Below are 15,441 nucleotides of genomic sequence, written 5' to 3' on the forward strand. Positions count from 1 at the left end.
TGATTGTTCATCATGCATGAATGTAGATATTGTAAGTAGTTTTGATATTGTTTTATTGTATTTGTTATATGTACATTTGCATATGTTTATAATGAAAACAAAAGTGTTTTTGAAAAAAAAAAAGGCTACAGCAGCACACTTTAGAAACAGCTCTATTACAAAATCATGCAAAATGTACACTGTTTTGCTGAAGTCTTCCATACCAGTGAAAGATTAGTAAATTAGGCTGAAGGTGGAGTCTGGTATGGAGTGCAGTGACTGTTGGTATTTGGTGTCTGATGGTGAACCGTCAGTATTGTTGGTGGTTGCACAGTGGGAGCAGAAAGACATGCATGTGTATTGTCTGATGCACCGCATTTTAGTATAACTGTTTTTTGGGCTTAAGTTACTAATAATTTTAAGGCAGACCTAGAGAAGTCAAGCACAACTTGTAGCAAATGTGCTGTATCTGTGGTGACAGTATTGGAGTCTTGCAGGACAGGGAATCCAATCAGTCCAGAAAAGAGAAAAAAAGCAGGAAAATCTAAATAATTTATAGTTCTCTGCTGGTTGGTGCCACTGTGAAGTTAATATTCAGCTGTAAGAGACCATTTTTGTGAATCATAATATTTGTTCACTTCTGTGGGGTTACATAACAAGTGTATAATAATGGAGAATTGCCTTAAGTAATTATTTCTTATAGGTGGCCCATTGAAATTGGGTGTAGGTCATTGTTAGAATGCATAGCTTGTATTCTAAAATCAAGTTTATACAAGTAGCACCTGCCCAGTACATTACATTATCACCAAAGCATAGTAGTAGAAGCAGGTTGTAGTGGCTGTTTCTGACTTTGTTGAAAGTGGTTAAGATAGTTTTGAAAACTATATGTGGCTTTCTTTTAAATAAATGTGAATGTTCTAAAAACATTTAGCAGCTTCATGCCAAGAATGTGGGCAGTTTTCTCTTCACATCTTCAGGGTTGAAGTGTGAAGTATCGCCTGATGCTGATGGCACATTTACAGACTTCCTGCTGACATCTGTCACAAGGCTGATCGATTTTGTCCTTGTCTTCAAATTTATGTTGTGGTGGACCACACAATGTTGCAGAGTTGTACTTTTTCTGTGACTTCTAACAGCAAAAATGTTTGTTTTTTTGCAGATATTTCTTAATGAATGTAATGGAGCAGAGGAGCAGAATCTTCAGATTCAAAAATCACAGAAATGCTGCAGTGTATGGCTTCAGAAATAATGTGAAAATGGTAAGTACACAACTGTTGGACCCTTATCTTTCGTTTTCTTTGAGTTTCACTGCTTTATCAGTAATTCGTAGTAAGTAGTGTATGTTGTGCTTTTTGGTAGCGCACCATTTGTTGGTTAACCAGCAGTTAAGTGAATGCAGTTTTTAGCTGCTGCTAACATTTTTCACACTGTTGTATTAATGAATCCACTTCACAACTAAGTGTTTAGATAATTTTGAAGTAGGTGTTCCACGAATTGAGCTCTGGCTGCTGAATGCTACATTTCATAGTGCTGCTTACACAAGTTTGCTTCATGTTGACTACTGCTGCTGTGCCGAATGTGTCTGAATTTGGGTTTCATATTTTTCCAGTTGTACAGTTCAGTACTGTCTCCAGAGCAGGGCAAAGGGAGCAGATGACTCGGGCACAAGCTCTCAGGGGACATGGCTGAAGAGATGTTGATGTGATGCAAGTTTAGCATCAGTAGGCATTTCAGGAGCCCTCATTTATATCATGGCTCCTTACATGAATCGGTTTGTTTTCTGTGTGTGTGTGTGTGTGTGTGTGTGTGTGTGTGTGTGTGTGTGTGTGTGTGTGTGTGTGTGTGTGTGTGTGTGTGTGTTTTAAGGTGGCGCCACTCTGGGGATTGTCCATGGTGCAAGTTAAGCTAGTTATAGCTGTTGTGCAGATCCAATACAATTCAGTCCATCCATTTTAAACTAAGGGACTGGTTACAGCAGGCATAACCAAAACTCTACATCATTGCATTTGCTAAAGGATAAGCCCCTTTCTTAAATAACACAGTGCCTCTTGTTTTTCTGTTTTCTTTAGCTGTTATTTGTTTCAAGCAATTGGACACATCATTCAACTTGGGTGCTTAGTAGTTAAGTTTATTTTTCCTGCCTTTTTTCTAATTATTTTCTTGTTAGTGTACATTATTGCCTTTTCTAAATAGCTCTTTATTCCATTTGGTAAGTTTTTTGCAGGTATTTTTAAAGCTGTCTTATCAGACCATTTTCCTCCCCTTCCCTGTCCCCACCCATTTAATCTAGTAGACCTAAACTGTATCCATTCACTTTTTCTCTAAGAGCAGGTCTAGATAGTGGTTTTCTGTTTTCACTGTTGAAAGTTAATTTAGATTACATTTTGCATAGTCTGTCAATGCTGTATTATATAGAAAATGTGCAGCTTCATTGACATTTTTTTTGAGTGGTGTAATTCACAGTGGTACTATTGGTGGCATATGTCCACAGTGGTGCAGCGGTAGTGTTGTTGCCTCACAGCAAGAGGTTCTCCTGTTCGATTCTCGGCTGGAGCGCCTTCTGTGTGGAGTCTGCATGTCCTCCCCGCGGTCGAGTGGCGTTCAAAAGACATGCGTAGAATGGGCGTGCCTTCGTTGAAGTTTGGGCGTCGAGCTGGCACCTCGGCACCCATAAAAAAATCTACTGCCAATCATTAGCGGACCAGAGTTCCGCTGTGGCGACTCCTAACAGGGAAAAGCCGAAAGAAGGACAACTATTGGTGACATTAATGTTTAAGATTATGCAATGCTTAACAACACTGGTGTCTTGTGCTTAATGCTGACTACAGCAGATTTTTTTTTTCTTTGTCAACAACAAAGAAAAAAAACATAAGTCAAAAAGACAACCGGCAGTGACCAGCAGCACAAAGAAAAATTTAATCCAAATCTCAAGCGCTTTGGCAAAGCCTTCAGGGAGTACAAAAAACATCTCATTTCTACTAGTTGAAATACACACATCAATGAAACAATTATTCAATTAAAGCATATATAGAAAATGCAATTCAGATTAACAGCCTCCATTTACACTCAAGGTTAAGACCCGGAAGAAATAAAGTGCCATATTTAAGTATAAAACCACTTTCTTTATACAACAATTTCTTAATAAATACTCTATCTGAACAAAAATCAGCACATATTTTCTCTAAAATTGTAACTTTCAAACCAGATGGGTCTGAATTATGAGCCTCCATAAAATGGTTCACTACAGGACATTCCTCTTTCTGTTTTCGAATATTTCTAACATGTTCTTGAATTCTAAGCTTAAACTTTCTTTTACTTTCCCCTATATAAACAAGGCCACATGGGCATTGTAGGTCATTAATAATTTAGAGAAAATATGTGGTGATTTTTGTTCAGATAGAGTATTTATTAAGAATTTTTTGTATAAAGAAAGTGTTTTTTATACTTAAATATGGCACTTTATTTCTTCTGGGTCTTAACCCTGAGTGTAATTGGAGGCTGTTAATCTGAATTGTATTTTCTATATGTGTTTTAATTGAATTCTTGTTTTATTGATGTGTGTATTTAAACTAGTAGAAGTGAGATTTTTTTTTGTACTCCTTGAAGGCTTTGCCAAAGCGCTTGAGATTTGAATTAAATTTTTCTTTGTGCTGCTGGACACTGCCTTTTTTTTCTTTTTTTTTTGTCGTTTGGCTAGTTTTTGGACCCAGAAATAGTCAAGGAATCTGGGTTCAAGAAGTGCACCTAAATGTGTGACAAGATCCCCCAAGATGCTCTTAACTTGTGTCTTTTGCATGAGGGGGGCAGATCACTTGAAACAGGATTGTGAGATTCTAACAAACTTTGGTAGATGACATCTCCAAGAATGAAAGAACAAACTAATTTTAAAGGGTCTCCTCACTTTCAAAGATAAGATGCTACAGGATTAAGAATAGTGCAGACAAGAGAAGGTTGAAAGAACTGAAAATTTAGTAGCAGTCTTTTCTTTCCTAAAGTACCAAAGGCAGAGAAATCGCCATCCAAAACTTTTCAAGATCCTATGGCTTTTTCTCAAATTTTGCCATTTAGAGCTTTCTGAGGAGGAGATTGTCCTTCATCGGCATTGTTCTTGAGGTCAGCAAAGTCTGAGGGAAACCCATCGACACATACTGACTGAGGCCAGATGATGGGTGCCTTGATTAAGAACAAAACTGATTTGAATATTTCCTCTTCTCTTCTGTGTCTAGAGTGTGGTGAGAGAAGAACGTATCCCTTCCATGTCTTGTACTCCTTCCTTGGGCCTGGGTGGTTTTACCTCCATCAGCACTGACGCCTCCATTCCAGTGATCTCAATGCTGATTGTCAAGAATCGGTAGGCACCATGGGCTCAATGTCACTGGTTCAATTCTGGTCTTGGCATTGGATCACTTGGAGCCATTCCTTTTATCAGCATCTTTAGAATCTGACTTTGTGCCAAAATCATACTCTACACGAGTCACATGTTTCATGCTAAGCATTGTCAGGGCCGTGGTCTTGTTGATGACGACATAGTCAACATAGATACCATTGATTTCAGCATTTGAGTTTTTGAAGTAGATAATAAGGCAATCTTCAGCATTGACTGTTACTGGAGATGTATCCAGTAACTCTGCTGCACCCTGCTGCATGACTCCCCTAATCCCAGAACCATGGCCCAGTCATCTTTGTCCATGATGGAGTCTGTTAAGAAAGGCCATTGCAGATGTTCATCGTGCATACAGCTGCAGTCATAACAGATGGGTTCTCCTGCCGTCAGACGGGTCCTCGGTCAGCCGAATTCCAAAGTCTAGGTCCGGCGTCAGTTGTCGTCGCTTCTTCCCTGACGTCAGTGCGACAGGGGTATAAAGGAACCAGCCGACGCCATTTTCTTCAGTCTTTCTTGCCGCGCGGTGCCCGAAGCAGAAGCAGTTCGCAAGTGCCGGTCGGCCAGCTCCTGAGATTACGAAAATTTGGAAACCGAAGTCTTCTTAAAAGCTAAGTACCCCGTTGGGGAAACTTTTCTTGCCTCAGACCGATGTCAGACAAAGTTAATAAGTGTATTTCTTGTGGGAAGCAAATACCACATAAGGATTTCCATTCCCTCTGTATACCTTGTTTAGGCCCAGACCACGACGTCTCGGTCTGCCGCTTTTGTGCTACATTCAACAAACGCACTATTAAGCATCGGGCGGAGTTCGCCCAGCATTATTTTGGGAAAGCATTTAACCATACTATGTCGTCGGATACTCCGACTCCGGTTTTGTCTAAAAAAAACCGCAAAGACAAGGACCGACACACGAGGTCCGCGGCCTCTACCGACACCATGCCAAAGCCGACTCCACGTGGTCCGGTTCTCAGCGAGGCGCCTACGCAGCCCCTGACTACCGACTACCTTTCTTTGACGGTGTCTCCTGTGCCCGAGGTCGCAGGCTCCTCGGCCCACACCCCGACTACAGATACCGAAGCCACTCTTGGCGTTGATACTCAGAATGTGGACAGGTCCACCTCCACTCAAGGTGTCTTCAGACCTTCCTCTTCTTTCTCCATCAAGGCTTTCACAAAGTCTAAAGCAACCATGCACTCTAAGAGACCAGCTACACAGGGCCCATCTCCAGGCCCCATGCCTAAGAAACAGATGCTTAAAATGGCTGAGGATTTAATTACTCTTATCAAAGGTTCTCAGCCCCCTCCGGACAAAAGGCTTACAGTGGAGGAAGAGTCTCCCTCCTCTGATCAGGGCTCCATTATTTCAGAGCACTCTGATGATCAGGAACATTCTTGCTCCCCTTTTGAAGACCCTGATGCGGAGGAGTCCATCCCTTCTGTATCCCCCCCCCTGAGGATTACTCATTTGGGGAAACTTTGCATACCTTAAGGGAACACTTCCACTGGGAAGGCCAGGATTATTCAGATTCCAAGAAAAGGCTCAGGGAATTTCTCTTGCTTCCTCAGCACAGTCCTCTGGCTATACCTCCTGTCTTGGACATCCTAGATGATGTCTACTCTGAGGCCTGCCTTAACCCGGACTCTCTACCTCCAGCTCCAGTTAAGCCTGACAGGTACTACAGGGTCCCTGACTCACACCAATTTCTATACAAAAGCCATGCTGCTGACCCAGAAACCATCTCACAGGGCCCCAAGGGAGTTAAGGCCTCCATTGCTAAAAATCCATTGCCTTCGAGAGATTCCAGATCCTTAGAAAGGTGGGGAAAAAAGGTATATACCTCGGCTACCTTATCCATGAGGGCCTTAAACTGTCAGTTTCATATGCTAAAATACCAACAGTTTTTGTTATCACAATTGAAAAGTAAAATGTCACAACCTGAACAACCAGACTTGAAGGAGTTGCAGGATTTGATGCATAGTGCAGAACAAGTGGGTAAGCATACCTTACAATGTGGTTTTGATGCTCTAGAGTCCTCATGTAGAGCTGCTGTTACAGGATCAGTCATACGTAGGCATGCCTGGCTCAAGGGACAAGCCTTGCCTGATCATGTCAAAGCTAAATTACTAGACACCCCTCTTCAAAAGGATGTACTATTTGGTGCTAATGCTGAGGAGGTATTAAGGAAAATGGAGGAAAAGGCTAAATCAATGCAAACTGTGAAAGAATTTCTACAGGTTCAACCCCCACGTTTTAGAAATTGGCCTTCCAAAAACTGGTCCTTTCCTGCCACAGACAGACCCCAAAGAGGCAGATACAGGCGCCCGAGGGGCAGAGGACAATCCCAAGGATCGTTTAGAGGTAGACAATGGCAAGCTCCTACACAAAGAGGTGGTGAGGACAACTCGCAATCTTTCAGAAAGCAAACCCAATGACTTTCCCCTTTGCATGCCAACCAGGTCTCAAATGGCAGCCCCCTTAGGAGGAAAGCTGGCATTATTTTCAAAAAATTGGCATATTGTCACAAAGGACAAATGGATCCTGGACATTATAAACAGAGGCTACAAATTCCATTTTCACACCCTTCCAAAAATGAGAGGCATGCCAAACCTGCCATACAGTCAAAGGGCAGAGGCACAAAGGCAAATTACAGATCTCATAAACATGAAAGCTATTCAGGAGGTACCTACGCACGAACAAGGTCAAGGTTTTTATTCCAGGCTATTTCTGGTGCCAAGGAAGGGAAAAGATTGGAGACCTATTTTGGATCTATCCATCCTAAACACATTTCTACTGCGTACCAAAATTCAAGATGCTCACTCTACAGCAACTTCTTCCCATGCTGGGCAAGGAGTCTTGGCTGGTAACATTGGACCTCAAGGAGGCATACCTGCATGTCCCAATCAGACAAAATTGCAGAAGGTACCTCAGATTTCTTGCAGGTTCAACCCATTATCAATTCTCTGCATTGCCCTTTGGCTTATCTACTGCGCCCAGAGTATTCACGAAATGCCTGGCATCAGTAATTGCCTACTGCAAACTTCAAGGGATACAAATATACCCCTATTTGGACGACTGCCTGATCCAAGTGGACAGCAAGCACATTCTTCTGAAACATCTGGCTTATGTAATAATGTTATTGAACTCTCTGGGATACACAGTCAACAAAAAGAAATCAAGGCTAATACCTTCTCGGAAGATAATTTTCCTGGGTGCCAATTTGGACACAAACACCCAGATGGCCTACCTCATGCGAGAGAAGCAGGGGCAACTAATTCAATACTTCAAAACACTAGCAAATTGCACCAGGCTGACTGCAAGGAAAATCCTGCAGGCTCTGGGATTCATGGCATCTTGCATCTAACTAATCCCATGTGCAAAGCTGCATATGAGGAAACTACAATGGTACCTGAAAAACATATGGTCTCAACACAGCCACAGTTTGGAAGCAATAATACCATTAATTCCATGTCTGCAAAAGGAATTTCTGTGGTGGGCTCAAGCATGTCAAACAAACACAGGTCTTCCATTCAGCAAGCCTCAAGCAAATCAAGTCATCACAAAAGATGCCTCGGACTACGCCTGGGGGGCGCACATGACAGATCGGTGCATTCAGGGCAAATGGTCCCAAAAAGAAAAGCACCTTCACATCAGTCAAAAAGAAATGCTAGCAGTAATAAATGCTATTATAGCTTTCAAGGACCTTCTACAACCAGGTCAACTATTGATAAGAACGGACAACACCACAGTTATGTGGTACATAAACAAGCAGGGAGGAACACATTCTTACCCCCTATGCAGACTGGCCATGTCACTTTGGAACATGGCCATGGACTTACAAATGGAACTACAAGTACAGTACTTGCCAGGCAAGGAAAACACGCTGGCAGACGACCTAAGCAGGAATATGACAGATCCACACGAATGGAAATTGCATCCAAAAGTTTTTACAGAAATAATCCAAGAATGGGGAAGGCCAGACATAGATCTCTTTGCCTCCCACAAAAATCATCAATTGACAAAATTCTGCTCAAGGATCTTCCATCCAAAGGCCTGGAGAGTGGACGCTCGCTCTTTCAGTTGGACATCAATGACAGTTTATGCCTTCCCACCTCTTCCTCTGCTGCCCACATTTCTATTGAAGATCAGAGCAGACCAAAGATGATCCTCATTGCTCAGGACTGGCCAAGGCAACACTGGTACCCACTCCTGAGGAGCCTGACGCATTCCCCACCATGGACCCTGCCTCTAATGCCGCTTCTTTTGACTCAGCATAGCTTCAAAACTCTGCACAGCCAGCTAAAAACACTAAATCTAGCCGCATGGAAGATTCCTTAGCATCACAACAGGCCCTACTCTCCAAGGAGGTGCAGGATGTCATTTTGGAGGCCAGAAGGCCATCAACTAGAAAAGCTTACTCCGCAAAATGGAAACGTTTTTGTGTCTGGAATGAGAAAAAGGGCCAGGATCCTGGAAACCTGAATTTACCTCAAATACTACAATATTTGGCTGAACTGCTAAGCAGTGGACTTTCTTTCTCCTCCATCAAAATCCATGCCTCAGCCATTTCTGCAGAATACAACACTGATTCACCCTTATTCTCTCACCCTCTCTTAAGACAGTTCCTCACAGGGGCTAAGAATTTAAGACCTCCAAGGAAACAACCAATACCTGCCTGGGATCTTAATTTCATTCTGGAAAAACTGACCTTGCCTCCCTTTGAGCCAGCTGCCTCATCAGATTTGCAATATTTGTCCTGGAAAACAGCTTTCCTTCTGGCTATCACCTCAGCTCGTAGAGTTTCAGAACTACAGGCTGTCATGGCTGTCCAGCCTTTTATCATCTTCCATCAGGACAGAGTTTCCTTACGAACCAACCCGTCCTTTATGCCTAAAGTGGTATCCAGGGTAGCTTTAAATCAGGCCATACATCTACCTACTTTTTTATCCTAATCCTCAAAACAAAGGGGAGAGATTACTACATTCCTTGGACATCCACAGACAACTGCGTTATTATTTGAACAGAACAAAGCCTTTCAGAAAATCAGAACAGCTCTTTGTGGCCTATGCGGTAGGAGCTCAAGGAAAGCCAATTTCAAAACAGACAATCTCAAAATGGATAGCCCACTGCATACGCTTTTGCTATTCCTTTCATGGCAAAACTGTACCTACAGGCATTAGAACTCATTCCACCAGGGCCACAGCCACCTCTGCAGCCTTCCTCAGAGGAGTTTCTACCAAGGATATTTTGGAAGCAGCCACTTGGAGTTCTGTGCATACCTTCTCCAAGCACTACAGCCTACCATTATACTCCAAATCTAGAGCAGGCTTTGCCACTGCGGTCTTGCAGGGCATTTTGGCTCCTCCTAGTTCCACCTAGTGCCTACCACCCCTTTCTTAGCTTTGGGATTCTACCCATCTGTTATGACTGCAGCTGTATGCACGATGAACATAGTACAGTTTTGTACCTACCATAAATGTAGATGTTTGACTGCTAATACAGCTGCAGTCCAGGTTTCCCTCCCTCCTTCCCCTCTTGGGACAGGCCTATGGGCTAACACATCCTCATACAACCTGATTGGGGTATTCATTTATGATGTATTTGCTTGCAACTACTGTATTTTGATTATATTGCACTGCATTATTGCACAAATTTATGTATTGCCTTCCTTCTGGGGGCAACTGACATCTGGGGCAAGAAAAACTGAAGAAAATGGCGTCGGCTGGTTCCTTTATACCCCTGTTGCACTGACGTCAGGGAAGAAGCGACGACAACCGACGCCGGACCTAGACTTTGGAATTCGGCTGACCGAGAACCCGCCTGACGGCAGGAGAACCCATCTGTTATGACTGCAGCTGTATTAGCACTCGAACATCTACATTTATGGTAGGTACAAAACTGTACTTTCTTGATCAGGAGAAGTTTCTTCCGCAGAGCAGTCTAACATGTCTGTTCCAAGTGTCCCTATGAGCAAGTGGAGCAATAGGAGGCACTTAAGCTCTGCATCAGAGTCTCCATTTCAGTTACAGACCTCATTGAAATGGTAAGTCCCCCACTGTCCCCTCCAGAGAACTTCAGATTTAGAGAGATCTTAGAATTGATGGGGCAGAGGGGTCTTGGCTGTTGAGAGTTCTGTAATGGACCCCACCCACCCCATGTTCAGTTGTTTCAGTTGGAGGATCCCATGGATCAAATTATTTGATTTATTCATAACTTTCCAATGTCATCTGTAGTGGTGGCACCTAGTGAATTTGAACAAAATGTGTCCCTTTGTCACCAGCTACCTTCAACAGTAGTCATTACAAATGTGTCTACTCTGGGGTGGGGGGCATTATTTGGGGTAGATATTCTAAGGGACGTAAACTTAAGAGGGGGACATTTTGCATATCAGTGTCTTGAAAATGAGGGTGGTTCTTATAACGTTGTAGGCATTTCAGGGCCATCTACCCCAGGTTGCAGCAACAGTCCACAATGTGATACATCAAGAAGCAAAGAAGAACCAGAGCATTCCACCTCATTTGATAAGATATGAGTTTGGGGATGTGCAATATTCTCAAAACACTTCTTGATAGTAGTGTACATTCCTGGTTGAGCTATCTTTTTAGTGGACATGCTCGGCAGACATCCTTTGATGCAACACAATTGGTTTCTCCCAGGTTGTTCAACAAATGCATGACTACAGTGAGAACTTACCTTAGATTGCTAGAAACCAATATATTCCGATACTTGGGGTGACAAGCCCCTGGCTGCCACCACTTGTGTGCCACTAAATACAAGGAAGAGAGAGCACATACTCCTGGTGTCCCAGTCCTTAGGGTTCTTGGAGAACTTTACAAAATTGCAAATAGAACCACTGAGGCAGTGATTCTGAAAGACTGAAGCTTGGACACTGTCTTGCAAAGACAACCTTCCATGGGACAAAACTGTAGGCCTTCAGTCCCTGGTACCTTTTGCTCAAGTCATAACTTCAGCTGTTTACCTCAAAGTCTTGGGCCTTATTGCAATGACAATATACATGGTATCCTTCACTTGATATCTGACAAAGGTCCTACAGTGGACACACATTATTGAGTGGTTTCAGTATATGGGGAGAACACACATTAGGATTTATCTGGTGTTGTCTCAGCATCTCTCTTATTGGCTTCTGCATTTCATTCTCTGTGTGGACAGCACCTTCGCCCTCATCTACCCAGAGTGAACATTAATATAAGTGCATTTGCTGTGGTTCTTGGGGGAGGTATTGCTTACGGCAGATAGTCCAAAGGACCTAGCTATAGCACAAAGCTAGTCTGCACAGATGTGCTTTGAAGATGAGTGACCTTCATGTTTCAGACCATTCAGCACCGTCTTCCCAGGGTGTGTTTGCCATCCAGTGAGACAATGTGGCAGTTGTATGGTACAACATTGAGCAGGGAGGAATCCATTCACACCCTTTGTATTAAGAAGCCATGAGGCTGCAAAAATTAGCAGTGTAGTCTTCTCACTTTCTCATGGCAGCACACATACTCAGGACAAACCTCTTGCAGAAACACTCAGACATTGTTTGTTGTTACTACACAAGTGGTCAGCTAAGTCTTTGTGGGTGTCTGTTTTTTGCTGTTGGGGTAAGCTTTGCTGTAATCTCTTTGCCTTCTCAACCAAATGTAAGTGCAACAGTTTTTTCTCCCTAATCCCTCCAGTGGGTCAGTCATCCCAAGATCCTGTTGTCCAGGAATTAACTTCTTTACTCCTTAATCCATATCCCCTTATTTCAGTTTCTGACAAAAGCCATGCAGATCAAGACCAAGATCATCTGCATAGATTGTTTTTGGCCTTGACAGGTTTAGTTCCCCAGGTGTGGCCTTACCTGCTGGAGAAACCCCTCCAATTGAGAGGATTTAGGAGTCTCTTAACTCACCCATCTGGCAAAACTCACCTGTACTTAGTCTGTTTGTGCAACTGAATGGTTTACCCATATGTTTATTATTAGATTACTATTGCAGTATCATATGGCTATATGGAACATATCCTATCAAGGATTGAATATCCAGTCAGTAATACAAAAAGCTTTCGGGTGCCATTCTCATGCACTGTACATTCGTGGTAGCATGAGGGGCATACCAGTATAAAATCAGGCCTTTCTTGCCTTTGAAAATCTCAGTCAGACTCTGTCTTTGCTTTGTCTTCAGTAGTTCTGAGGTTTGTTCAGTCTTTTAGGCAGATAAGTACCCCATTGGGGACTTCCAGCCCTTCTTTCTAAGAAACGTTATTAATATTACTTATGTCTAGCAGAAAAGGAAAGCATCTGTGTGGAAGACAAATTCTTACAAAGATTCCCACATAGCTTGCTTATTTTGTTCAGGACAAATTATTGCAAAGATTCCCACATAGCTTGCTTATTTTGTTCGGAGAATTTGCACAACATTTAGTCATGTAGTATTTGTTCATCGTTTATGCCAAAAACTATTAGAAATAAGCTCAACTCCCCTTAACATTTACCTCAAAATCCAGCAGCTTAAGGCCTTAACAAAACTGGCTGTTTAGACAGGTGGTGGTATCTCGGATGTCCCCCTCTCCAGTTCAGAAGAAAAGGAAAATGGTTAGGAACCTAAAGTGGCTGCTTCTTCACTTCTCCGACCATTGATGATCGATTACACTGTGGCCCTTTCTTGGTCTTTGGACCATGTGTCTCTTTCTTTTGACTCTTATTATGCTGCTTCTAGGGACGCTGTTAAAGGTTTGGAATCTAGCATGTCCACTAGGGCCAGATGTATGTATACCTCTGAGAAAGAAGAACTATCCATGCATATTTATATCTGAAAGGTTGGATAGCATCCCTCAAGTGCTGGTAAGGTGAGGTACCTAGGTTCCTTATCAAAGTCTGTTCATACAATGTAGTATTTATTTTTACTTTGGACACTCTTGCAAATAAAGAAGCATGTCTGCCCTCCTTCAAATCCATCTTTAAGCGAATCTAAAGAGAAATGACGTTCCTTTACTAAAGGTCCTTTTAAGGCCTTTTTGTCTTTGCAGTCTGCCTTCCCTCCAGATTTGCATCTAAAAAGAAAGTGGCATCTAAAAAGAAAGTGGTCTCCATCTCCTTTCTGATGGTGACTCAGTCTGACATCAAAGAGATTAGTCTGGACTATGCCTCCCAGGTGTTTTCCCTGGATTCCCTAGAGTCAGAGTCTAAAGAAAGTATTTCTTCAAATTCTCCAGTAGAAGAAATATTTTCCGTCACCACTGGTAAAGTGAAAGATCTCTTCCAACAGGAACAGCGAGAGATCTCTGAGACCCCAAAAAAGTAGTTATTACTATTACTTAAGTCTAGCTGAAAAGGTTACCTTTACAGGTTGAGTCCCCTAAGTCTCTGGCCATCCCTCCTGTGATACGTGCCTTGGGGATGCCTTTAATGCTGCACGTGCTTCACCTGACACTTGGCCACATGCACTGAAGAAGAATGACAGGCTTTAAAAAGTGCCACATCCCATAAGTTTATTTTTCACAACCCTGTGCCTGATACATATTGTGAATTCCTTATCCCAGGATTCTAGTTCTAAACATTTGACTGCTTGTAATCCTCTGCCTTCTGATAAGAATGGAAGGATTTTCAACAGACTTGAGAGTAATGTTTATACTTCTTCCAACCCTCCTTTTAGGACTTTAAACTGTCAGGCTTACGTGGCTAAATCTGCAGGCATTCTTTGCTGACACAAACAAGGTACTTACAGAATTACCATCATAAACATTAAATCCTCTTTATTTGTTTTTATCTCTACTCTAGAAACATCATATTCATATATAAATCCAAAAAGCAGGCAAACAAGGAAAAATCGCACAAATAAACCAAAGAATGAACCTGGATGCCACTGTTCAGCGAAACAATAAAGCCACGGAGAGAAATGTAGGCAGACTTCCATTTAATAGTATAAGCCACAAAACAACAAAACACATAAATTCAACACTTCATTTTCATTTCTAGCACTTCCTCAGATGTGGGCTGTCACAAACCAATCCACTTCATTACTTAGGCTCCTGATACTTTTTTCCCCCCAGTTCTTACCTCCTAGGTAAGGCTCTAGGTCAGTTCTCTCCGTGGCTTTATTGTTTCGCTGAACAGTGGCATCCAGGTTCATTCTTTGGTTTTTCATATTCATATAATGTGTTGCTGATGAAGTATCCTGAGCAGATGCAGTGGGGTTAGTTATGTGTGGATATGCATGGCTTAAATCTCAAAATTTGCATGAGGATGTCAAGGCACAAATTCTAAATGCTCCTTTGGACAAAGAAGGTACTGTTTGGTGGTACTTTATTTTGAAAAAGTTTGATGTGAAAGGCAGACTTATTCAGGGTGTCAAACATATATTTCAGTCCCCCATTCCCAAGTATAAGTTAAATTACCCTTTTTGTTGCACAATCCCAGCATAAATTGGAAAATATAACAGGATAAGAAACAATGGCAGGACAGTTCAAAGAAAAAAGTGGTTCTGCCCACGCTCAAGGGCAGTTCAAGAAAAATGCCAGACTGCCTTTCCTCTTCTACCCTCCTCCATTCTCCACCCTAGCCATTTTCTAAACTTTGCAGGTAGTCCTTCTCCTTCTCTTTCCTTATGGAATCTAATCACAACAGACTCCTGGGTGTTGGACATTACCCAGAACAGATGCAGGTGGTAGTGGAACTCCTTCCCTTCCAAAGCTGGGGTTTCCTCCTCATCCAGAAAATCAAATCTGCCTCTTCTTTCCCATCATTTCTCATATTATCTCAAGTAGTCATAAAACCTGTCCCAGGCTCCCACAAAGAAATACAATTTTATTTAAGAATTTTCCTAGTATCCAAAAAGGAGGGAACGTTTAGAGCTGTACTGGGTCTTTCTTAAAACTTTACGTAACAGTCCCAAAATGCAACATGCACATCCACCAGTCTCGCTTTCCCCTTATTCCTCCTTTGTGTTTGGTGACTTTGAACCTAAAAGATGACTGTTATTACATTCTTATTCACAGAAACTTCTGTTCTGGTTGACATTTTCACTTCTGTTCTTTACCCTTTGGTCTTTCCATAGCTCCAAGGGTATTCACAAAGTGTCTCGCACCAGTAATCCTCA

At 42.3% G+C, this 15,441-nt stretch overlaps 1 protein-coding gene across 1 annotated transcript in view; it reads left to right on the forward strand.

Moving 5' to 3' along the window:
* The window catches only part of LOC122809329 (cyclin-dependent kinase 17-like), a gene marked incomplete in the record, with an annotated part of 1,699,239 nt that overhangs the window by 356,179 nt on the left and 1,327,619 nt on the right, over positions 1–15,441 (forward strand). Inside the window, 1 exon segment of the mRNA XM_044080731.1 lies at positions 1,139–1,238.

This window comes from Protopterus annectens, chromosome 8.part0, assembly GCF_019279795.1.
Source record: "Protopterus annectens isolate FY-2018-M chromosome 8.part0, PAN1.0, whole genome shotgun sequence".
NCBI lineage: Eukaryota > Metazoa > Chordata > Ceratodontiformes > Protopteridae > Protopterus > Protopterus annectens.